The sequence below is a fragment of the Harmonia axyridis genome, chromosome 6 (assembly GCF_914767665.1).
Source record: "Harmonia axyridis chromosome 6, icHarAxyr1.1, whole genome shotgun sequence".
Taxonomy (NCBI): domain Eukaryota; kingdom Metazoa; phylum Arthropoda; class Insecta; order Coleoptera; family Coccinellidae; genus Harmonia; species Harmonia axyridis.
In genome coordinates, this window is record NC_059506.1 from 19,036,241 (window position 1) to 19,062,220 (window position 25,980).

Sequence of the window (25,980 nt, forward strand, 5' to 3'; positions counted from 1 at the left end):
AAAATCATTTTAAGTTTCATGCAAAATTTCGTGTAGATAGCGTATTCAGGTACATGGAAAATTTGAGCAGAATATCGAAAAAACCTATTATTTCACTAACAACTTATCTGATCAAGTTGAAATTTTGTGTGCCTAGGTAGGTATATCGGGTGTCCCAAGGTGAGTGGCCTATTAGATTATTATGGAAACTATTGATGGTAAAGATTTCAAATTTTGTGAATAGATATTTGGCCATGTAAGGTACATTTTTAAAATAATTTCACATTTCGAGTGTTGCCGGATGTACGACAATTTGGCAACAACTTTGTTATTTTGAATGGGACATCCGGTATTTCTATTTTTTTATGATACTCCATAAAATATTAAATCTATTCACTCTTACTTTTCTATCCCTATCTTTAACGGTTTTTGAGTTATTAATTATTTTTCGAAATTTTAGATCAAATTGGCGTATTATGAAAATGGCTCTAGTTCGCTCAATATTTGAGATTTAAGTCAGAAATTTTGCAAGTCGTTAGATATTGATCTGATCTGTGTCACTGCTTTTGAATTATGGTTGTCAATAATACAGGACGGACCAAAAAAAATCATCATTTGCCCAGTTACAAAATTGTAAAAAAGTCTATTTTTTCAAATTAGACACCTAGTATATTTTTCAATTTTTGGAATCAGTACAACACACTCTACAATTCTTCTATTCACGTCCCTATACCTATCTTGACTGGTTTCCGAGTTATATGCGTTTATTAGATTTCACATTGATTCAATAAGCGTTAATTTCTTTTGTATTGTTATTTTCTCTATGTGGTTCATAGATCGATATATCAATGAATCAGTTCAATCCATAAATGTCAAAATAAACAATTATTGCCCAACAGGAGTTTTGTTCCGAGGTTTTTCTATAAATAATGGCTCAAGAAAGATATACACATATAACGCATATAACTCGGAATCCAGTTGAGATAGGTATAGGGACGTGAATAGGAAAATTGTAGAGTGTGTTGTACTGATTCCAAAAATTGAAAAATATACTAGGTGTCTAATTTGAAAAAATAGACTTTTTTACAATTTTGTAACTGGGCAAATGATGATTTTTTTTGGTCCGTCCTGTATTATTGACAACCATAATTCAAAAGCAGTGACACAGATCAGATCAATATCTAACGACTTGCAAAATTTCTGACTTAAATCTCAAATATTGAGCGAACTAGAGCCATTTTCATAATACGCCAATTTGATCTAAAATTTCGAAAAATAATTAATAACTCAAAAACCGTTAAAGATAGGGATAGAAAAGTAGGAGTGAATAGATTTAATATTTCATGGAGTATCATAAAAAAATAGAAATACCGGATGTCCCTTTAAAATAACAAAGTTGTTGCCAAATTGTCGTACATCCGGCAACACTGGAAATGTGAAATTATTTTAAAAATGTACCTTACATGGCCAAATATCTATCCACAAAATTTGAAATCTTTACCATCAATAGTTTCCATAATAATCTAATAGGCCACTCACCTTGGGACACCCGATATAGAAAAACAATTCCAAACTTCGTGCAAAATTTCCAGTTAATAGCTGTCTGAGAGGACGTTGGTAAATTAGACAGGCCTTCCTCCTCTAGTCCGCCCTAGTACTTTTAAGCGATCATTAGAAGGTATTGTCGTAATGCTTATATTGCATACAGTAATTAATCTATTACTAGCGCGGTATTGCATGATTAATTTGCTCTAACGTGAAGAATTAACATACTTTGTATACGATGATTATTATTATAAAGGTTTAATGAATCTACTTGATGACGGATATTCAATATAAATATAAAAAAATTGACTAATTTGTGTGTATTCCTCCTCATTGGAATAAAATTCCAATTCTGAAAAAGACAAAATTCATAACCACCCAAAGAAAATTCAAAATAACTGAAACTGTACGAACTGAGAAAACTGTTAACAAATATATCATAAAGATATATTATTGTGGAGGAATATACACAAAGTTGTCAATTTTTTGATATTTATGATGATTATTAGTTGTGGATCGAGTTTATCCCAACCTGTGTTATTTCTTATTTTGTAATGTTCCTAAACAGTGCCAAGGAAGAACAATAATGTCAATACTGGGTATAACAATACGGGTATATTTAGTTAAAATAAGAGTAGGCATTCTTATACTAATTAAGTCTTGCCAAAAATAAACAGAGAGAAAGAATTATAACGTATGCCGCAAAAATTTTTGCACAAATTTCTTCATAAAATTTCAAAAAGTGAACCGCAATTTTTCAGCATTCATCAAATTATGAATGGCACGTGCATGATTACACCAAGCTTAATCTGCCCAAAACCTAATATGATTTTGAGCATGATTCTGGTGGATGAAATTAACCAATTATGTAAAAATGTTGTGAAAGTAATTTCTACACCTCTTACTTCTCCCACATATTAGGACAATTGAGAAGTTCCCGATCTGATGCACAGATGGCGGTGCTAGTATTTAATCCATATGAGTTTTAGTTAGTACCAAACTTCAAACGATACGTGTCAAAATTTGTCAGCAGTCCGATTATTTGTTTGTGATATTGCGTTGTGACTGGAGCTACTTTTGTTATTTGAAAAAAGATAAAAAAAAAGAATTTCGTGCGCTGATAAAATATTGCTTTTTGAAAGGAAAAAATAGAGTTGAAGAAAAATTTCGGCTTGATGAAGAGTTTTCGGGGTCTGCACCAGGAAAATGAACCGTCATTGATTAATGATTGGTATGCTAAGTTTAAACGTGGTGAAATGAGAAATGAGCACCAAAGACGGCGAACGCAGTGGACGCCTAAAAAAGACTGTCACCGACGAAAAAATAAAAAAAGTTCACAAAATAATTTTGATGGCTGAAGGACCTCGGTCGATGGCCTATTGATTATTATCAATAATTTTGAAATACCGTAAAGCGAAGTTGATCGAGATAGGAGACATTGTGAAGATATCATCTGAACGTGTACATCATATCATCAACGAATATTTGTATATGAGAAAGCTGTGTGCATTATGGGTGCCGCGCGAGCTCACAATCGATCAAAAGCAACAACGTGTTGATGATTCTGAGGAGTATTTGAAGCTGTTTAAGTGCAATAAACCTGAATTTTTGCGTCGATATGTGACAATGGATGAAACATAGCTCCATCATTTCACTCCGGAGTCCAATCGACAGTCAGCTGAGAGGACTGCACATGATGAACCGAATCCAAAGCGAGGAAAAACACAACAGTCAGCTGGCAAGGTTATGGCATAAGTATTCTGGGATGCGAAAAGGTATAATATTCATTGATTACCTCCAAAAGGGTCAGATCATCAACAGCGATTATTATATAGCGTTATTGAATTGAATTTGATCGTTTAAAGGATGAAATCGTTAAAAACGGCCCCATTTGAAGAAAAACAGGTGCTGTTGTATCAAGACAATGCGCCGTGTCACAAATCAATGAGAACAATGGCGGAATTGCATGAATTGGGCTTCGAATTGCTTCTGCATCCACCGTATTCGCCAGATCTGGCCCCCAGCGACTTTTTCCTGTTCTCAGAACTCAAAAGAATGCTCGCTGGAAAGAAATTTAGCGCCAATGAAGAAGTAATCGCCCAAAACTGAGGCCTATTTTGAAGCGAAAGACAAATCGCATCACGAAAATGGTATCGAAAAGTTGGAAGATCGCTATAATCGCTGTATCGCCCTCGAAGGCAACTATGTTGAATAATAAAATCGAGTTTTGCCAAGAAAATGTGTTTTACTATGGTAGACCGGGGACTTTTCAATTGGACTGTTATTTGAGCTTTATTATAAACACTTTTTCTAATCTCCATACGTAAGACATAGGTACGGTTATCATATTATATACAACAATTCAATGTAATTAATTATTTCAGCCGAAAGCAGTGGTGAATACATATCGACGTAGAATATAGAAAGAAGTAAATTTTCAGGAGATCAGTAAACCAATGGCATTTGGTTCCGTTCAAATTAGTTCTTCTCATGAAGTCATCAAGCTATTTTCGGTGTGAACTTGAACTCGCCGGTATATTAGTTTACCATATACCGACGATTCATGAATCAAGTCGACTTTAACAAAGAGATGTTCGATGCTACGATTATGATAAATGTGTACGTCAAATGAAATAACGCAATGATATTTTAATTAGAAAAAACTAAAGGACAATCACAACAAACTATCGACTATTCTATCAATTTATGAAAAGTAGAATAAGATAATCCGATCAGGTTTCGTAAATATGGCCGTTCGAAATGTTCTGTTCCTGTAAATTCATAAACAGCAGATTCGATCGAAATGACAATTTGCATTTGGATTTAAAATAACGAAAAAACTTTGCATTGTGTATTTGAAACGTAATAACCGTTTGAAGTTTCGTTCAAAATTTTGTAACCAAAGAAGATTATCTAAAAAATACTCAATATTAGAAAACCACTGATGTGAGGAAGTCAGGAGCTTTTGAGCGCTAATTGATTAATGCTCCAATGGCGCCCTTGGAGACCACATAACTGTTCATAGGTAAGTATATCCAAGGGTGCAAAGACACTGATTGCTCAAATCAAGCATTATTTCTACTCAATAATTAGAAAAAACAAAGGACCCCGCACGTTTAGTATGGGAAATTTAGTCCGTGAATTTGGCTGAATTTTTGATATGTTGTAGTTCTTGATGAACTGATCAGAAGTGTCACCAGCCACAAAGGTCAAAAATGGACAGTTTTCGAGATATGGAGCTTTGAAAATCGATTTTTTTGCAATTTTCGGAGTTTTTGCTCATCAATCGGGGAGCTCTCATTTCTGGTTTTGATGGAATTTGGATGTTCGGCGGCCAGAACCCGACTGAGAAATGATCTTCCTTGGTTATATTAGGCACCGCCATCGATAATTTTTTATACACTGCTCCACATTGGCTATGAAATGAGATACAAAATCCAAGATCTTCCATACATCTTTTCATGCCATAAGATGACGCCAGAATAATTCACATGACTGAGAAACGACATATTGTGAGATTTTTTTAAGAGAGACCATAATAACGGAATCCTCATATATCTGATGTCCAATAATATCAAATATGTTAGCCGAAATGTTCATAACCAGGTATCGCGAGCTGTAATGGGGGAAAATGGGAAAATCATAATCATATATCCTCAGGGATAACAATTGTGATCACTATTGATGTCATTTACATATGATATGTGATTTGTTTCTCAGAAATCTCGATAATCTGACAATGGGGTGCCAAGACATTTTCCTCAGAATGTCTCGAAATTGATGATAGCATCTCACAGACAAACGAATCCGTGAAAATATCTGCAGTTTTGATACAATATAGTACTATCCTGGTAGAATATAGAAGTCCAAGTGTTGGAAGCAAACTATGAATGGAACTTCCGATATTAACCCACGAATTCTTGATAATTCTTTTTTTTTTCTATGAACTGTTTGAACTTCACACATACGAATGAATACTATCTAATAATATGATCGTTGGCGAAATGAATGAGTAGATCAATCGATTACAATATAATAATGAGAGTAACATTCATAATAATAATAACAATAATGATAATAAACAAAAAACAATTTAAAATTATATTAGCAATCGTAAGAAATCTAATATAATTTTAAATTGTTTTTGGCCATAAACGAAGGTAGATTTTTTATCGATATTTTTATCAGAGTGACTCAACTTGTCCGTAATATGTAAGTCTACTCGATTTCAAACTATAAATAACATTTTAAACCTAGTAAATGCCCACTACGTTTACCATAACATTACACACGTCCATATAATATACCTTGGACGAACGGTCTTATCTAGTCTAGAATAATTACCAACGGTTTGATTAGGAAACTTGCTGGCCATGTCCTAATCTGAGGTTTTTCATGAAAATTCAAATAGTTGTCGGCACGATGTTTTATCTCCTAAACAAGTGGGTGATATTTTGAATGAAAATCAAGAGAACTTTGAAAAAACGTAGATTCTACTATAAATGAGTGAGTTTCTCCGAATTATATGGAATATCACCCAAATATTGGGCCAATTGAGAAGCCCCCGGTCTGATGCATAGATGGCAGGTGCTAGTATTAAATCCATAAGATTTTTAGTTAGTACCTTCAACGATACGTGTCAAAATTTGACAGCAATTCGACCATCAGGTTGTGGGATATTGCGTTGTGAGCGTAGCTACTTTTGTTAACTGAAAAAAGAAAAGAATTTCTTGTGCTGAAAAAATATTGCTTTCTGAAGGGAAAAATAAATTTGAAGCAAAATCTTGGTTTGATGAACAGTTTCCGGGGTCTGCACCAGGAAAATCAACCATCATTGATTGGTATGTCAAGTTAAAACGTGGTGAAATGAGCACCGAAGACGCCGAACGCAGGGTACGCCCAAAAGAGACTGTCACCAACGAAAAAAACAAAAAGTTCACAAAATAATTTTGAATGGACGTAAAGTAAAGTTGATCGAGAAAGCAGACATTGTGAATATATCATCTGAACGTGTACATCATATGATTCACGAATATTTGTACATGAGAAAGCTGTGTGCAAAATGGGTGCCGCGCGAGCTCACAATCGATCAAAACCAACAACGTGTTAATGATTCTGATCAGTGTTTGAAGCTGTTTAAGTACAATAAACCTGAATTTTTGCGTCGATATCTGACAATGGATGAAACATGGTTCCATCATTTCACTCCGGAGTCCAATCGACAGTCAGCTGAGTGGACTGCACACGATGAACCGAATCCAAAGCGAGGAAAAACACAACATTCAGCTGGCAAGGTTATGGCATAAGTATTCTGGGATGCGTAAGGTATTATATTCATTGATTACCTCCAAAAGGCCAGACCATCAACAGCGATTATTATATAGCGTTATTGGATCGTTTAAAGAATGATATCGTTAAAAAACGCCCCTATTTGAAGAAAAAAAAATGCTTTTTCATCAAAACAATGCCCGAATTACAAATAAATGAAAACAATGGCAAAATTGCTTCAATTGGGCTTCAATTTTCTTCTGCATCCACTGTATTCGCCAGATCTGATCCCCATCAGCGACTTTTTCCTGTTCTCAGACCTCAAAAGAATGCTCGCTGGAAAGAAATTTAGCGCCAATGAAGAAGTAATCGCCGAAACTAAGGCCTATTTCGAAGCGAAAGACGAATCGTACTACAAAAATGGTATCGAAAAGTTGAAAGATCGCTATAATCGCCGTATCGCCCTCGAAGGCTCGAACTATGTTGAATAATAAAATCGAATTTTGCCAAAAAAAATTGTTTTACATCAGTGATTGATTATTGAATATTCATTGAAGTTGAACTTAATTTCTTCAATGCGAATATCTACTAGAGATTAAATAGAAAAATCAGTTTTATCGTAACAAAAATGAATATTGTGAAATCACATAGAATGGTTACCTATATGCTCGGATCTCAATGACAATCGTCATATACACAACTCAATCTATCCACCTGTGTTCTTTAATCTCCCATATTCGACTGTGAAGTCATGAACAAATTATTTGAAATAATTGAATTTCACTGAAAGTAGAACCATTTTTATTTCAACCTTTTAAAATTTTTCGGAGCAATATCCACCTTATTTATGGAATTCGTGAATAATTCGGAATGGCTATCGCCAATAAATTACCCGAAGAATTTAAGAGAGATGCTATGATTTCTTTTATGTCCTTAATTCCAAAAGTTCAACGTTTACAAGGTTCAAACAGGTCTACAAACAACTGCTGTTCGCATACGTATGCCAGTAAGTTCTTCTCATTGTTATGTAATCCGTCGACACAGATTTTCCATAAATGGTACTGTTTTTTCGATGGGCTACTTTTTACAACACTCGTACGCAGTTGGCGTTTCAGGCCAATCATCTATTGATTTTTTTTCTAACTTCACTATAAAGTACCTTCACCTTCTTTATATGGTAATGGTAGTTAATATGCGAATTTTCCATCGTTCCTCTTATAGAACCTCGTTTTTTCAACATTTCATCGATTACACGCTGTAAACTGAATAACTATTTAGAGATCGTCGCCGTCCAAAGATTTTTTCGGAAACTATAGGTAAGAGCTTTTTGCATGATACTCCCAGCTCGGGAATACGATCTACAGATCTTTCATCATAAACTGGACAAAAATATTAAGTCGGGTAGATGACACCGGGAGAATCATTTTTGCCTTATGACATATAAAATATACCCGAGCATATATCTCGTTTTCTTTTTTTTTTTGGTCATTTCAGAGTATGTTTGAGTGATCCATTAGAAAAGGTGAAGAACTAGGAAAAAAAATTCAATGGCCGAAAACCTGCAATGTTCTAGATTTTTTCCAAATTAAATTTCTTTCTATGAATGCACTCAATTTGCTAAAAATTTCTGTGAATAAAATTCTTCATAAATCGAACAAAAATTGGCCTTGGTACGGTGAAAACAAAATTTCACCCGAAAAAGTTGAAAAGTTTCACGATTGTACTTTTTTTATACCTAACACGAATATGAAAACATAATCGAAAAATTTGATACGGTTCCTTTATTAAAGCCACTAATATCCTTGGATGAATTCAAAATTTCCATTCCACAGGTAATACCTCAAGGTCGAGAGCTCAACTCAATATTGAAATTAAAGTGATTATTTCTTGTGATAACTTTACATTACCATCTGGAATATTTCGACAGCCGAATTTCAAAATTTTGGCTTACGAACATTGCAAGTTTTCCGCCATTTTGATATTTTTTTCAGAGATCTTCACCTTTTTTGCATTGAACACTAAAAAAAATACTCTCATGTGACCAGAAATCGCACCTGCACATTACTGATGACACTCAATAGAATATTCCTCAGAAATGACATTGAACACCCTGTGTCTCGCTCATTCTTCGAAAACGTGTTATTTGTTATGAAGCAATAATGATTCTCCCAGTGTCATCTACGTTTATAATGAAACACCCTGTATAAATATTTGAAGCAAAAAATCAAGGAAACGAAATTGAGAGAATTTATTTCTCGAAAACTTTCTACCGCAAAGTCCTAGAATACCCCTGAAATTGCATTTAAACCCCTCCCTGATGTCTGACAAACTATACGAACTATGTCATTCGATTCAGTTTTCCTCTATTCACCACATATCAACGGTACTTCTTCATTTGAAAAAGTTATGGATTTTTTACTAGAAAATACCCCTAATATCGCATTTACCCCCCTCTATGGGGCTGACAAACTGTGTGGACTATGTCGTTCGATTCAGTTTTCCTCTGTTTATCACATAATTAAAGCAGAAAACAGTCTTTGTTCAAAAAAGGGTTGAATTTGTTTGAGGCTGTCACCGACGAAAAAATCAAAAAAGTTCACAAAATAATTTTGAATGACCGTAAAGTGAAGTTGATCGAGATATCAGACATTGTGAATATATGATCTGAACGTGTACATCTTATCATTCACGAATGAGAAAGCTCGTGCAAAATGGGTGCAGCGCGAGCTCACAATCGAGCAAAAGCAACAACGTGTTAATCATTCTGATCAGTGTTTGGAGCTGTTTGAGTGCAATAAACCTGAAGTTTTGTGTCGATATATGACAATGACAAGCGAGGAAAAACACAACTTTCAGCTGGCAAGGTTATGGCATCTGTATTCTGGGATGCGCTAGATATAATATTCATTGATTACCTCCACAAAGGCCAGACCATCAACAGCAATTATTGGAAAGCGTTAGTGGATCGTTTAAAGGATTAAATCGTTAAAAAACGGCCCCATTTGAAGAAAAAAAAGAAGTGTTGTTTCATCAAGACAATGCGCCGTGCCGCAAATCAATGAAAACAATGGCAAAATTGCATGAATTTGGCTTCGAATTGCTTCTACATCCACCGTATTCGCCAGATCTGACCCCAGCGACTTTTTCCTGTTTTCAGACCTCAAAAGAATGCTCGATCGAAAGAAATTCAGCACCAATGAAGAAGTAATCGCCGAAACTGAGGCCTGTTTTGAAGTGAAAGACAAATCATACTACAAAAATGTTATAGAAAAGTTGGAAGATCGCTATAATCGCTGTATCGCCCTCGAAGGCAATTATGTTGAATAATAAAATCGAATTTTGCCAAAAAAATGTGTTGTACTATGGTAGACCGGGGACTTTCCAATTATCCTGTCAATACTGCATACAAACCATCAAAATTCTTCAATTAATAGAGTATCAAATTGCACTGAAGCTAAGGTGCTTCTTTTACTTTGATCGATATACACTGTGTCCGTAAATTATGGAACAAATTCATTTTTAGCTAAACAGACCATTTAAAGAAATAATCCTGAAACACGTCGATTGTTGATTTTAAATTACCGTATTTTAAAATAATAATCTATATACAGGGTGAATTACTTTCGAGTAATGACGTCACCGTCATTTTTTTAAATGGAACACTCCCCTTTTTTCTTAATTTTCCGATTACTCTAGCTGAGCTGATTCCAAAAATGATCAAATGTTGATTCCAACTGGGTGGACAAAAATACAATAGTTTTGTGTGTGCTCATAAAGAAACGCGTAACATTCTTTAATAGTTAAATTAACAATATTATCAAAATTACTTATTAGCGGCAATTGGTTTGAATGTAACAGCCTGTAGTTTGTTACATTTTTTGATTAATAAAAATGAACTGTTTCCAAACATGTTAGGTACTTGTGGTCTAGCAGACAGAATATGAAAGAAATTATTTCTTATCAATTTAAAAAAACATAGTCGTCTAGTTTTTTGTGAAATGTCATTATTCGTTTATAACTTTTTCCTGTTCTCAGACCTCAACAGAATGCTCGCTGAAAAGAAATTTAGCGCCAATGAAGAAGTAATCGCCGAAACTGAGGCCTATCTTGAAGCGAAAGACAAATCGTACTACAAAAATGGTAACGAAAAGTTGGAAGATCGCTATAATCGCTGTATCGCCCTCGAAGGCAACTATGTTGAATAATAAAATCGAATTTAGCCAAAAAAATGTGTTTTACTATGGTAGACCGGGGACTTTTCAATTGGCCTATTAGATAGGCCCACTCGAGCAAAGCTCACTTCACGTGGTTTAATTGATAACATAGACTTTCGTAACTAGTTGGTCGATGTCTCAACTGTGTGCATTCCCATTCATTGCATAAACCAGTTAACACATCCTGCCGATAAGGCCATAAATGGAGGAGCTCGCCGCGGAGGAGATATCGAGAGTTTCTATCGAAAAAGAAGAAAAGATCACTTTGAATGAACCGTGAATTTGGTATTTCAAGGATCACTTTCAGCGAAAACCGATGAGTCAGTCGTTCGTCAAATATGTATTCAAGCTACGTATAGTGAGTCTATATGAACAAGAAGAGTCAACGGCTCGGCGGGATATTCATGCCGGTGATTAAATATTCATTAATCGCCCTATCTGTAATGCGAACACTTCAGAAGTATTTTGAGTGTGCAAACAGAAAACCGTCATTTTTCTGAACGATCGCTTATGTATTTAGATGGGTTTTTTATCTTGAAAAATAAATCGACGAATCGATCGAATTATTCTGTTCATAAAAAGTACCTAGGTATGTGATAATTTTTGCAGATAGATAGGTACATTATTTTGAACACAATATTCAATTCCTTAAGTTTTTAGTTTTCTAGTTGAACTAAGCGAGGGTTGAGTACTTATTAGAGTTGCACAAGTTTGACTTGAATGTTTGAGCTTGATTTGAAATTTAATCAAACTCAAGTCAATCTTTCTGACGAATGATTCAAGGCAAATCAAACTGGACAATGGTAACAGGTATGAAAATTCAAACTGTTTGTCAAACTAGTTTAAAAGAGTTTGAAAAGAATTTATTTAGTAGATATACCTTGAATGGGTAAAATATTTATGTTGAATCTAGTAAGTGGTACAACAAATACCTACGTTAATAACCAAAAAGAATATACATTTTTAACTTTTTTTGATCAACTGCAAATTGTTACCTTAAAAGTATTCGTGAAAAGTAAAGTCCTTACTTCAGTACTTCTTACAAATCAAGTGAATACTGTGAACAAGAAATCTGGCACAAGAGCCCCATTACAAGTACGATAAAACAAACATCATACTTTTGACTTCAAAAGGGTGTTAGATACCTTGTTCATGCCGATGCTATTTCAGTGCTAATCAACAACATTAGAAATTCCAAAATACAGGACGGATTCATTTCATTTTTTGAGTGAACAATGACGTGATAGTGAACTTGAACGTATAATTTCGACTCGCTCTGCTCGCCGAAGGGGCTCCGCCCCTTGGACCCCGTCACTATGCCGGTAGATCCTTCACTGGGTATCCCTCTAGAAAATAAAAGATTTTTTTCGGAAACCTTGTATCGTTAGCTGATTTCAGACGATTCACTCGGTATACTATGCTGATTCTAGGGTGGAATTCTATATGATTTTTTTTCCTAGAACATACCGTTTGGCCCTTGCTCACATGAAAATATTTGATGCAAATAACTTTCCATGACGACAAATCAAGGGCGGTCCTAGCCTTAAATTTTGAGGGGGTTCGCCGTTATGGGCTTCGAGTATTTCTATGGGACCAAATCCCAGATTATACCGATATCAAGCCTTACCTCTCAAAAATATTCATATTTAGATATTCATATGAATATTTATATAAGGCGTACAACTTTGCGTCCGCCGTTTTGCAATAGATGGCTGTAACGGTAAGTGGTAGTAGAAATAAATATATCGTAGATGTCATACAATAAGTTTAGGTATTTGTGAACATAACGCCATTGACATGTTAGCCGATTTGTGTCTGCATCTTAAAGTTATTCACGATTAACCATGTTAGCTTACGAGCCAAATTCTCGTCATTTGCGGAAGTTTCAATTTTCTACTAAAATATGAAAAAATCCGCGGCTGAGGTTCATCGAATGCTTTCAAATACCTATAGTGAGAACGATATTGGTGGAAGAACGTACCAACGATATTGTTTATGTCTAGGTTTAGTTATTTTCTGGTACATCTGTAAAATGGCTTGTTCCGTTTGATTAAATAAATCAAGGAATAGATGAGTGGTTTCAACGCTTCAAGAATGGTGATTTTGATGTCGATGACCAGCATCGCGGTGGAAGAGAGAAGTTTTTTGAAGATGCAGAATTGGAGGCAATAATTGATCAAGACTCATGTCAAACGCAACAATAATTGTAGGATCAATAGGAGTGACACTAAAAGCCATTTCAAAACGCCTGAATGTCATAGGAATGACACAGAAACAAGGAAATTGGGTGCGGTACGAGTTGAAGCCGCGCGGTGTGTGAACGACGTTTATTTACTTGTGAAAAGCTGCTTGCAAGACAAAGACGGAAGGGGTTTCTGCATCGGATTGGGACTGGAGACGAAAAATGGGTTCATTACGATAATCCCAAGCGCATAAAATCATGAGGATATCCTGACAATGCTTCCACATCGACGGCCAAACCGAATATTCACGGTTCTAAGGTCATGCTCAGTATTTGGTGGGACCATTATTATTATTATTATTATATTATTATATTACCAGCTCGGTGTAGTGTATTATGACTGAAAGAATCACAGGCGATCTTTATCGAACGCAATTAATGCGTTTGTACCGAGCATTGAAAAACAAACCGTCGCAATACAACGAGAGAGAAGATGAATTGATTTTACTGCATGACAATGTTCGACCCCATGTTGCGAAAGTAGTCAAGATATACTTGGAAACGTTAAAATGGGAATTCCTATCCCACAACCCTACCCGACGTATTCTCCAGACGTTGCTCCCACGGACTATCACTTGTTTCAATTAATAGCACACGGCCTGGCTGACCAACACTTCCGATCTTATGAAGAAGTAAAAACTTGAATCGATTCGTGGATCGCTTCAAAAGATGACCAGTTTTTTCAATTCGTACGCTGTCCGAAAGATGGGAGAAAGTAGTGACCAGCGATGGGCAATACTTTGAATTATAAATGTATAACCAGTTTTTTACAATAAAGCCTCGAATTTCGCAAAAAAAAGTTGTACCCTTATGTATTTGTTGTATTATAATAGCATTATTTACTAATCAGGGTTTTAACCATTCGGGTAGAAATTTTAAAAAAATTAGATTGTTTAATATGAAAAAAAGAAGACAATTGGCAACTACATCACAAAATCTAATTTGGTCTTTAAAACTTTGAACCCTTTGAAAACCTTGTAATCACAGCGTCCTCGTCAACATCAATGTCCCTATAAATGTTCAGGACGACAAAATACTCCATAAAAATGGAAGCAAACTACTAAATATGTCGTTTTCCACTGAATCTCATTATTATCCTCTATGATAGAAAAACTTTATTCAAATCAACAGAATTTTCTCACACCAAAATATCACAGCGATATATATCGATATTTCACTCTTACATATTTCGATACATTTCGATAGAGTCAGAAAATATCGATACAATATATAGATATCGATAATTTTCTGACCTTTGCCCATCCCTAGTGTGGATTTGCCGAACGCAGTCATAACCATAAACAAAGATTTCTCTTTTGTCAGTCAAACGCATGTCTTAAAATTTTGTTCAAATATAAATCGTATATTGTATTCTTTAATAATGAATAAAAAATTAACGATATCAACCAAATTCTCAGATCTCATTTTTCCAGAAATGGCAATTTCTTTCTTTGAAGAATTTGGGAGAAATGAATAATCAAAATGTGAGCGTCAGTCTTTCAAGAAAGTTATTCATGCTTATAGGTTTGTAAAAAATTTTTAGAGAATATTGAATAATAATATAATCCCAACATTAAGATTTTAAATTAGCACATTTCTTCTTTATAGAGACATGTATGATGCATAAGTCCAAATTTAATTGATGATTGGGTGGGAAAAATTGACAAATATTGATATTCTTGTAAGTCAATTCAAAATGAATAATAGATATATTTTAAGGGCTATCATTCCATTGGATATTTACTTGTGAGCCCTAAAATGAAGTTACATTCATTCCATTGACTCATTAATAGAAATACTACCTGAAATAAAGAAATTGCATTCAATGTTTATTTTCAGTTTTGACAAATATTGAATTTACATAATCGTTCGATAAGATCTATGAAAAGACCTACAGTGAGATTTTGTTTTAGGAATATTCAGTATAGCTGTAATAAACAAACTGAAAAGAGGCAGAATGAATAATAGATCTACCTTTCGGATACCCATATCTGAGAAATCAGGTTATAAGAAGTCCCTCATTTCCAAGGTTTATCAATACATTTTTCAGTTGAGCAGCAAATTATTCTTCTATTCCATATTTTGTGAAGAAATACAATATAATTGCAACAATTTGAAGGACCTATTGGAAATTCCTGAGTTTTTTAGTATCTGAAGATTGTATTGATGCTATGTTATAGAACGAGACTTGTGGCTCTGGGTTTTACTCAGAAGTGAATTAAACAGGGCAATTTATGTCCTATATAGTAAATAAAATTTTGATAGATATAAGTTTCAAAAGATCAACAACTGATCATAGTATTTACATAAATCAAAAAATAACTGGCTTACTATTGTTGCATTGTACGTGGATGACTTTTTTGTTTTAACTAATGTTAATTCTGAATGAATTTTCTGATAGAAAATTTTATGAAAAAGAAATTAGGGGAAGCTAAAAAATGATTAGGGATGAATATTACTAGAAATTATGGAAAAGGTAGTAAAGCTATCGATTATATTCTTCAAATATGTATTGCAATAATTCAACATGTCTGATTGTGAACATGTGAAAACTAAATTGAATTTTGATTCAACAAAAAAGAGTTGTAATGATGAACCATATAAGAAATTAATAGGTTTATTAACATCTTTAGCAGTATTAACTAGTCCTGATATAGCATACTCTGTTAGTTTCTTGAGTCAATTTAATAATTATCTCATTGTTGAACACTGGAAAAGTGCAAAACTCATTTCAAGATACAAAGATCATTGTTCAAATTTTACTTCAGTCAAAAGGAACTGAGTATTTGAAATCGGTACTAAAATTGTATCGGTCAATACTATTGACCCATATTAGTGGGTTCGATGAAATGGCCATATAGCACCTATTCCTATAACGATTAAAAGATTGGAAACTTTAGTGAACAAATAGGTAGGTATCTACATTATACAAATTTGATCATTCATGAAATGGAAATTTTCAATAAATAGTTGCTTTTTAAAGTATTTTATACCTTCATTGAATTGCTGGAAAATTGATACCAATTTCGAAAGTGACTGCCATGTTAAAATTCTTCATATACTGAATGATCCTTCAAAATTTATTTCTGTCGTAACATTTTGACTAGTATTTCAACTGATATATTCCATACGTTATTGAAATCAATATCTTCAAAGTACTATTCAAAAGACTTATAATGGAATTTAGAAGAATATATCTTTCTCTCTCAATTTCATAGTCATATATGATATGATGCATAAGTCCAAATTTAATTAATTCACATCTAAAGTGAATGTTATTTTTAGAAATATTCAGTATAGCTATAATAAACCAACTAAAAAGAGACATAATGAATAGACTTGCCTTTCAAATACCCATGGCCTATGTTACCTCATAAGCAATTACCTATAATATCTTATCTTGGTGAAACCTTTTTGAGAAATCAGGTTATAAGTTTGAGAGTCTCTAATTTCCAAGGTTTATTAATACATGTTTCAGTTGAGCGGAAAATAATATAACAGGGTATATATAGTTGAAATTATTAGTATGAAAGATTTGACTTATTCATTATAAATTCAACAGCACTGCACTCAAATTCTTCAAAAACGGAGTGGTCACTTATATTTTTGCACTCCTCTGTCGTAAAAGTGTATATTTTAGATATTCAAAAAACATATGGAAACTTTTGAATGTTATCTGACTAACTTGGCTCTTTTTTTCCAGTAATAAAGCCAATTGTGAATTATCTATAAGGAGTTTTTCTATCTGTTTAATACTGTTTCATAGTAGCACAACTTTTACTCCAATCCAAGACTGAATTGATGAATAAAGCTTCTGTTCTCTTTGGTAGTTCCATCTTCTGTCGCAATAAATTCAAATTTTCACGAAAGGGAATGTAGTTTTATAGTTTGTGGAAAATAAACGAAAAATTCCTGAAATAAAGTAACATTCATCCAATTAATTCCAAATAATACAAACACTTAAAACAAACCTGAATTGAGGAAAATGCATTCGATGATATAAATGTTCATTTCTAAATTTTGACAAATATCTATCGAATTTTCGATTCGCCGAAGACTGCATTTTATCTGTCGGCATTTATTTAAATATTGAATAACAATTTTGGAAACTGCAAACTTTTTCAAGAACTTTCATATATCGAAATGGAATATTTATTATTAACATGACACTGACAGCCAAATTGTCCACAGATACCACAGAAATATGGGACTTGAAATGTCAAAATGATCCGAAACACCCCGTATACTCGAAAACCGCGGGGAGAATCGAAGGTTTGGGATTTTTCCCGGGATCTCCAGACGATTTTGAGGGGGGTCTTATTCTTGTCATTTTTGCTCTAGATGGTCCCGTTTGGGCTGTGATTTTACGTTTAAAGTTTGACGTATATGTGCAAGCGGTTTTATATATACTTAGATTTTCTTAAAAAAAATTGATACTATTCCGCAAATTGAAGTTTGAAACTGAACATATTCTATAAATGACTATTCACCTTTAGAGGGACCTCTCATTTCAAATAACTCAATGTTCAATGTTTAGTGATATTGTGAGTTTTGAATTGGTGCAAACATTTTTTGAAAATTCCTTAATTTGCTCTAGTTATAAATGATGATGAATGAAGGAGCTGTCGTCCAAAAACAATTTTGACAATTCTGGTCCAACGTTTTATGTTGTTACTACCACAAATACTACTTGATCCAGAAGGTGTTGCTTCCTGCGAAAATTCTACTTCCTACAATTTTTTGTGGCTCTTCATCAAATGTCGATAAAGAACTAGTTAAACTATTGGTATTTTATACCGTTGTTCTTTATTTTCACACAATTTGCACTTTTCAATATTCATTGTTTTGGGATCGCCAAGCGCAACATCAAAAAAATCTGTAGGTATATTTCTTTTTCTTGTTGATTAATTTTGCCTATAGCTTACAGATTTTTCTCATAGTTCTTGGAGGGGGGGGAGGCTAGATTTAATTCTTACTATTCACACAAATCAATATTTAATTAATCAAATATGGTTTTAATGAAGATATTGAGTGCAATAAAAATCTGTGGCTATTGCGATGTCGCATATTGAGGCTCTAACAAGACAACGCGGCAAATGCAAATATTCGTACCGCATCTGAGCCTGGAACCTACTAATTTATTATAGATTAATAGTTTGATAATCGGTAGTAACGATAATAAATTAGTAGGTTCCAGGCACAGATGCGGTACCAATATTCGCATTTGCCGCGTTGGTGTGTGGGAGTCTTTATTTCATTATTTGCATGAAAATGACTTGGGCAATGGGGCACAATTTTCAAAGGAATTCTAAGGGAAATGATAAGCTAGAAAGGCTATGTTATCTGTGAATCACAGAATATGAAAAAGCAAAATCCTAAGTATACTGCTCTTGACCACCGAATATTTTAATTATCTGAAATTCACAGATTATCATAGATAAGCACCTGTTTGATTTGCCGGAAATTATTTACTTTATGACAAACTGCTCTGAACGAGATGAAATTTTCCACTATTACTAATTTTGTGGTGTAGATTACTAATCCGAAATCAACAAACTCTGATGGCCGTATTTCAAACAAAAAATTTTCCAAAAAAAATACAAAAAATATTTACCAAGGTAACTCCACGTTAGGTTATATAGAAAAAGGTTCAAAAAGGCGATCAGAATTTGTTGACTTTCGTTCGTAATCTACACCACAAAATTGGTAAGTCTAGAAAATTTCATCTAGTTCAGGGATTAGAGCAGTCTGACATGAAGTAAATAATTACTTTGCCAAGCGAAACAAACTTTTGATGATTTTTATAGTTTGACAAAAATATTAATATGTTATTTATGGTTCACCTACATTTGAAAAAGCACAAGTTCTTGTTATAACTTTTTACACCAATGAATTATACTGAAAAAAGTGCCAGTAGAATGTTTTTTTCTCATGTTTATAGCCAAAGGCGTAGATATTTTTTTTCTTGGGGAGGGTAATCGAATAAAAAAAAATGATTTGACGACATTGTTTACTCATATCTATAATGTGGGAAAAAGAGGTTTCATAACGATGTTTGAAACAAATTACTCGAAATAATATTTTTTTATTACCAATTCGATTGTTCTTATCTTATACTGGGTGTTCCTGAATTGAAGAGTTTTTTTTTTATTTTTTTTTAACTACCAGTGGTTCACAAAAAATAATTCTGGAGGAAAGAAGCGGGCACCCTTCCAGAAAAAATTCTCCCTGTAGATTTACATTCAAAATTAGGATATCACATGATGAAAACTTTAAATTGGAATATCTAGCAAATTCGGATTGAATATCTAGCAAATTCGGATTGAATATCTTGTGAAGGGAAGGTGTTATGAGAGAAAAACTTGAACTGTATCTCAAAAACAAAGCGTTTGCGGACTCATATGATAGGACATTTTTTCTTGAAATGATCCGAGAAATCTGTCATTTTCATTTGTACCTTCAATTTAGGAACACCCTGTAGACATAATCAATTCAAAACTGATGTCTCCACAAATAAATTGCAATTTAAATGAAACACAATAAATTGTACAACACAGCCTACACAATTTTTCGATGCGAATAAATCAGTTTAATTCTTTGATAACAACAGTACTCAAATGTTGTGAAGACAATGATACAAAAAACCGAAAACCACGGGTAAGGGTATACCGATGACGAAAGCAAAAATCACAGATGCAAATTAGGGGCGATGGCGAGAAAGCGGATAGATCAAGGAAATAAATAAACCTCGGACAAGGACGAGCTCGTAGTGCAATAAAAGTACTGATCTTGAAAGCGATAATAAACTCATGAACCGTAAAGGGGTCCGATTTTTTACTGACGTGTCGATTTCCAAGGAAAGTAAAATGATTATTATTGGTTCATTTTATGGAGAAATTTTTGTTCTTCGTCTTTGCGAGCTTTCTGAAACTTTATATTTTGGAAATCTTGGGGGGGGTGGTATTTACCCCCAGTACCCCCCCTCCCATTTCTACGCCCTTGTTTTCATCAAATTAATTTTCTCAGAAATAGAACCCGAATTTGCGGAACCCTTTTTTTCTAGCTCGAAGGAACTCCGAGATCCCCTCACTAGACAACGAATCTGGGACACCAGACTCAATAAATTCAGACTGTAGTTAAATTTTCACTAATCGAGAGTAGATAGAAAACGCCCCAATCCAAGCCTTACCGACACGAACCAGACGGGCGAGGTAGGTCTTGCTTGAATCGGTTATCAGTCAGATTATGTGGGTAGGAGAACTGACACAGGCGCCTCGAAGGGTTGCGAAGAGTGCAATCGTCGGGGTCAACGCCCCCAAAAGAGGGTGAATCACCGGAATCAATCGGGCGCCAAACTACTCAGATATGGCATTTTTCTCGAATAAAGATCGACTGAAGTACCTTCAAAATTAAGTATTAGCATAGTATAAGGAACGGATAGTAAGCCAGTGTAGTACTTTTTTCGATTTTGTTGATGTTGAGCGCCATCTAGTTGTACTCACGTTTTACCCGAATTTTACTGTCAAAAATTGGTCCGTAAAGTGGAGCCCTCTGAAAAAATCGGTGTTATTTTGAAGAACTAAAATATTTGAAATAAAATGGTCAGAAGTTTTCTATATTTTGATATTTTTTCTGCTTTGTAATAAGCATTTACGCCAGTGGCGTGTATTTGTGATAACTTAATAATAACATTGTTGGCAATGTCATGCGACCCCTTTTCAACCACGCCACTGAATGAATTATCGTATTATTTTTGCGCCATCTATAGGTCATGATTCAGCGCTATCTATTATCGAGTTACTTCTCCAAATCCGAAACCAACTACAGTAGCGACCCCTGGTGACTATTTCCTTGCCGTCAAACGGGGGTTGGTTTACTATCCTTTCCTTATACTATGGTATTAGGCCAATCGAAAAATCCCCGGTCTGATACACAGATGGCGGTGTTAGTATTAAATCCATATGATTTTTAGTTAGTACCAACCTTCAAACGATACGTGTCAAAATTTGACAGCGGTCCGACCATTAGTTTGTGAGATATTGCGTTGAGAGTGTAGCTACTTTTGTTATTTTGAAAAAAGATGGAAAAAGAAGAATTTAGTGTGCTGTAAAATATTGCTTTTTGACGGGAAAAAATACAGTTGAAGCAAAATCTTGGCTTGATGAAGAGTTCTCGGGCTCTGCACCAGGAAAATCAATCATCATTGATCATCATTGATTGATATGCTAAGTTTAAACGTGGTGGAATGAGCACCGAAGACGACGAACGCAGTGGACGCCCAAAAGAGGGTGTCACCGACGAAAAAATCAAAGAAGTTCACAAAATAATTCTGAATGACCGTAAAATGAAATTGATCAAGATAGCAGACATTGTGGAGATATCATCTGAACGTGTACATCATATCATTTACGAATATTTGTAGACGAGGAAGATGTGTGCAAAATGGGTGCCGCGCGAGCTCACAATCGATCGTTAATGATTCTGAGCAGTGTTTGAAGCTGTTCAAGAGCAATAAACCTAAATTTTTGCGTCGATATGTAACATGATTCCATAATTTCACTCCGGGGTCCAATCGACAGTCAGCTGAGTGAACTGCACACGATGAACCGGATCCAAAGCGAGGAAAACCACAACAGTCAGCTGGCAAGGTTATGGCATCAGTATTCTGTGATGCGCAAGGTATAATATTCATTGATTACCTCCAAAAGGTCCAGACCATCAACAGCGATTATTATACATAGCGTTATTGGATCGTTTAAAGGATGAAATTGTTAAAAAACGGCCTCATTTGAAGAAAAAAATTTGCTGTTTCATCAAGACAATGCGCCGTGTCACAAATCAATGAAAACAATGGCGAAATTGCATGAATTGGGCTTCGAATTGCTTCTGCATCCACTGTATTCGCCAGATCTGGCCCCTGCGACTTTTTCCTGTTTTTAGACCTCAAAAGAATGCTCGCTGGAAAGAAATTTAGCTCCAATGAAGAAGTAATCCCCGAAACTGATGCTTATTTTTAAGCGAAAGACAAATCGAACTACAAAAATAGAATAGAAAAGTTGGAAGATCGCTATAATCGCTGTATCGCCCTCGAAGGCAACTATGTTGAATAATAAAATCGAATTTTGCCAAAAATTTTGTTTTACTATGATGGACCGGGGACTTTTCAATTGGCCTATTAAGAGGTTTTAACGACGAATCGTCCCCCAAAGAAAGAGGAAGTTTATTCCATATCGGGACCACAAAATTGCGTCCGCCGGTCGGTTAGTCAGATCCCGAGAAATCGGTTGAAATATCTACGGCATGACGTTATTGAGTTGAATGTGAGCCACGCAACTAAATAAACAATTCTTCAAGACGACGGTCGGCGACTAATCTGACTCACTCTTTCGTCGAGAAGGACTATGGAGAAAAGAGTGAACTTTACGTGAATTCCGAATCCAGCGCTCGTCACCGAACAGGTCGCTTTATCATTCCACCACGAATCACGATGTACGTAATTTTCGAATTTTGAGCCTAGAATGTCCTCAAACGATAAGGTCCGGCTCACTGATTATGAAAGCATATACGTCCGTTCAGACAATACCTACAACTTCTCCAATTGTAGTTCAGAATTTCAGGAAAGGGAACGTATTACAGAATAGTTAATTTAACTCAGAAAAAAGAAAATTGAAATTCAGATTACGAAGTTTTAATTCAGAATATTGAATTGAATTTCAGAAACAGCAAATTATATTTCAGAAAAGAAGAATTGTATTTCAGAGCTTATCGATTCAAGTTCAGATGTCATACGAAATTCAGAACAGTACCGAATTTGAGGTACCTACCAGTACATGGTGGGCAAATTTCGATGTTTTAGCTCTACAACTTTTAAAGATAGACATAATCTGATACCCCATTCTCGTTCTCTTTTTCTGAGAAACTAAACCTTCTTTTGTTTTCGAGTTATAAGCGAAAATTGGGAAAATTGCTATATCGAAAAATATTTATATCTCCGCTAATACTGATGATAGAATTTTGAAATTAAAACATCATAGAGGCACTTTTTTATGTAGAATCCTGTGGTGAGCTCTGTTTTAGCTCTATAACTTTTGAATCAGAGGAGGTAGACAGAATCTGATACCCCATTCTCGTTCTCTTTTTCTGAGAAACTAACAAGAGTACTATTCATTTGTGGTCACCTTCTTTCGTTTTCGAGTTATAAGCGAAAATTGGAAAAATGGCTATATAGAAAAATATTGATATTTCCGCTAATATTGATGATAGAACTCTGAAATTAAAACAACATAGAGGCACTTTTTTATGTAGAATCCTGTGGCGTGCTCTTCTTTTTAACAGGGTTTTTAATTAGGGAGCTATGCCCCAAAGTTGTGTTTTTTCAAATGGGGAGACAAGATTTCTGTGCCATTTTTCGAAAGCTTGGTTTCTCCTGATTTCAAAAAATATATAACATCGTATGGTTTGTATCAATATAAATAATAAAAAATGGTCAAAAACCTTTTTTATCTAAGTGCTATGTTTGAAAAAACATAACTTTGGGTCATCACTTTGTAATTGAAAACCCTGTAAAAAAGACGCCACTACGCACCGTTTAGAAGTTGTAGCGCTAAAACATCGAAATTTGCCCACCCTGTACAATATGCACTCAGGTATTATTACATAGATATGGCTATTCATTTTCATTAATTCTGAAGTAAATGTAACAAATTCTGAATTACAATTTCTGAATTTCAAATTAGTTAATCCCGATTCCAATTTATATTTTCAGAAATCAATTTTTCCCTTTTCTGAATTACATATTGCTATTCTGAAATAAAATTACCGTTTCTGGATATAAAGTTTTTTTCTGAATTTCGATCTTCTGAAATTCAATTTGCTTTTCTCAATTACATTTTACGTTTTCATAACGATTGGAAAAGAGTAAAAATTTGAAATTTTCAGGGTAGTATCGGATTTTGAATAGGGGAGAGTTCGTTAACTGGCAAAATCCATAAAGATTTACGTTCGAAGTTTTGTTCTCCAATCAATTTCAAAAATACAGACTCGTTGGACGTGAAATATTGAATTTAGATGTGGAATAACAATTTTCAATATTTCCGTGAAAACATAACAGACGGGACAGATATTTTGAACATATCAACCTTTTTGCAAAATTTTTGCGTCATTAGAACTATAGAAGCAGAATATAAAAGGAATTGAGCCAGTAGCTTTTGAGCGGTCGTTCCTTTATACGATAATTGAACACCTCAAAGCTCTGTGTGAAATCGCCTGGGAGAATCGGGATAGAAAAGCATATACATAATAAAAAGTATAAAATAGCAGAATGTCTTGGCTAAAACTTTAATGGCCAGTTGCACCGTTTGCCTAACATTGATTACTTTATGACTTCTCTTGCACCATCTTTCAAATGACGTTCAATGTGGCCTAATCACCGATTACACTAAACAAGAAAATATGGACGTTTATCTTCCCGATTAGTTTTAAACTAGGTGCTGCGCATATACCTTATATCAATTTGATATTTGGTCTATGGTTCTGCGCAACTCAAAACGTCAAAACATGACTTATAACATAACCATAAACATTATTTATCTATGGACATAATCTGATTGTGCCACATTGTTATGTTTCTGTGTTTGGTTTTGTGAGCAATTTCAAAATTGAAATATGGATTCAAATTCAAATCGTGAATTATCATTCAATGACAATTTATAATATTAATTCCTGTAATTTATGTCACCACAAGAGCAGATAACATTTTACTAGAAAATTGAAATTCATGATTTCTCTATGATCACCGACGAAATTTTGCAATGTTGCCAAACATATCTCCTGTTTAACTAAACATCGATTATTATCAAATGGTGCAATCGGTAGAAATTATAAACATCGGTTAATACTAAACATTGATTAGTTGATCAATGTTTATTTTTTGAATGGTGCAATTGGCCCTGTCACCGACTGCTCTTCTATTTAATATCGCAAAACAAAATATTTCCAGGAAACAGTGATATCTCTTTTCCTTTCAGCGAGGGTTGCGAATCATAGACCAGAGTTATTTTCGTCAATAATTCGCTACCAACGTCCTCGATTTTCGTGCTTTCTCAGGAGGAACCGCGACGGCTAAGCAACATCGTCGTCCTGGCGGGGGTGAGGTTGTGGCATTGACCCTGAAAAAGCACGACAGAACCGCATTCCTGGACCCACACGTCAAATGCTGGACCATTTAATTTTCTCGTACTTGTAACCGCGGACTCCAAAACCAGGAGATTTTTCAGATATGAGATCAACAAACCGACTCCTACGTAGGTTGGCAGTGGCCAAACTTTGCTATCACGGAATATTAAATATCAAGGATACTCTATGAAATTCGTATGTTTAATATTCTATGCATGTGTCCGCTTTCAACAACGAGACGAAAATTCTCGTTATTGACACAACACCAAAAATGGTTAATCATCCAACTCCAATAAAGCAGACCAGTTTTTTTCTCTTGTTCTGAACGAAACCCAATTCTGCGTAAAAGTTTTTCCATTTAGGAAGAAGATAACACCTGAGTGAGATAAATAAAACCAGTCCCAAGTCATTACGACCTATCTGAATGATATGGAAGTGTTGGTAAATGCTAGGACTAGAATTCATCATACAAGACGTCCCAAATAGACAAATAGGTATTTCATATCTGATGAACGGAAAAAAACCTTTTCTTTGCAGAAACGAACAATATATCATTAT

The 25,980-nt window shown here is 34.5% G+C and overlaps 1 protein-coding gene across 5 annotated transcripts in view; it reads right to left on the bottom strand.

Moving 5' to 3' along the window:
• The window catches only part of LOC123682360 (myosin heavy chain, non-muscle), a 63,489-nt gene that overhangs the window by 36,052 nt on the left and 1,457 nt on the right, over positions 1-25,980 (bottom strand). The gene's annotated exons all lie outside the window — the stretch shown is intronic.